This window comes from Dermacentor variabilis, chromosome 2 (genome assembly GCF_050947875.1).
Source record: "Dermacentor variabilis isolate Ectoservices chromosome 2, ASM5094787v1, whole genome shotgun sequence".
NCBI lineage: Eukaryota > Metazoa > Arthropoda > Arachnida > Ixodida > Ixodidae > Dermacentor > Dermacentor variabilis.
In genome coordinates this window covers 109,464,603-109,465,962 of record NC_134569.1, presented here as the reverse complement: position 1 = coordinate 109,465,962, position 1,360 = coordinate 109,464,603, and the positions used below count along the sequence as shown (strand labels likewise).

The 1,360-nt window shown below is 42.6% G+C and overlaps 1 pseudogene; it reads left to right on the top strand.

The window, feature by feature from the left end:
* Positions 1-234: 234 nt before the first annotated feature.
* Positions 235-402, top strand: LOC142573513 (U2 spliceosomal RNA; annotated as a pseudogene).
* The last annotated feature ends 958 nt before the right edge of the window (positions 403-1,360 follow it).

Sequence of the window (1,360 nt, the reverse complement as noted above, 5' to 3'; positions counted from 1 at the left end):
TAAACACACGACACAGAGGTGACGCAAAATTTTGTACAACGATACGGACGCATTTGCCGTGTTTTTTTATTATATACATTCGCGTGGACGATGGGACCGCCGCCCCGACGAGCTGAAGAATACTAGACTCGCGTGATGTTTCGACGGTATCGCCCCCACGGGTGAGTGGAAGGAAAGAAAAGTGATACGCGAGCGCTTGCAACACCGACAAAGGGCAGTGCGAACGTAGACATGACCGATGCGGATCAAAGTGAAGCATCTGTTCTTATCAGCTTAATATTTGATACATTGTCTATTTAGACCCAAGATATTAAATTGATTTTTGCAAGTTGGCGTAGTACTTGAAGCTTCCGCCACGGGTCGGCCCGGTATTGCACTATCTCCGGGATCGGCGCACAATTTTTGCATACGCAGAACAAAAGTGTCCGGAACCCTAGCCATAAACAGCTTCGCAGTAAGATAATATACAATAGAAAGAAAATGGCAACTGTTAGTTAGATTCATCATTCAAATCACATAATGCACTGAAAAGTACGTGGAGCCAACTTTGGCTATTTATGTTTAGCGCAATAAACATACGGACTCGGAGAAAGCAGGACACACCCGCAGAAAGTTCAAGTCCCTTGTCAAGTTCAAGTTCTTTATTGATCACATGAAGATATGTACATTGGGTATGGTATAAAGATGGAGCCCTATAACTCTCGTAGGAGGTGTGAACGGGATCTCTATGTTATATGCTGTTGTATAAACACTACAGTGCGTGAGAAAAAAGAATGTCTGAGACAGTAAAAATAAGGTACATACTCATTGAGCAAATGACGCGAGCACAAACAAGCCAAGGTTAGTTTTGTAGCTGATAAGTGGCTGTTGTGCTGTTAAATCCGTTGGTAATTTATTCCAGAGCTGCGATACGGCATGCGAATGTAAATTATTCTTAATAATCCATTGCTAAACCAAAAGCCCTAAAGATTTGCCAACAAGCCCAAATCTCCACACTCTTTGAGCCAAGTCGCAAGGCTTCAGGCATATGAGACAGCGTTGCGATAGGCGTACCTGATTAAACCTCGGGGGGATAACATTACGGGGTTAGCGTGCGTCTTCGTAGTCACGTGTTTATGAAGTCCTTGAAAAGAAAACAATCTACTTATAGAAAAACAGCAACAAGAACGCCATGGTTTGCATGACACCTTCGTGCTGCACAAACATCGTTAAAACAACAAAGTCAAAAACGTATTTTTTTAAAGTAAAACTTCCTAGTTGTATTAGCACGTCCTGTGCTTGCACACTGTTTGTAAGTTATATCAGCGTATGTTCTCGCACCCGTATACAGGCAAGGTCAAAAACATTTACAGAATGCGGA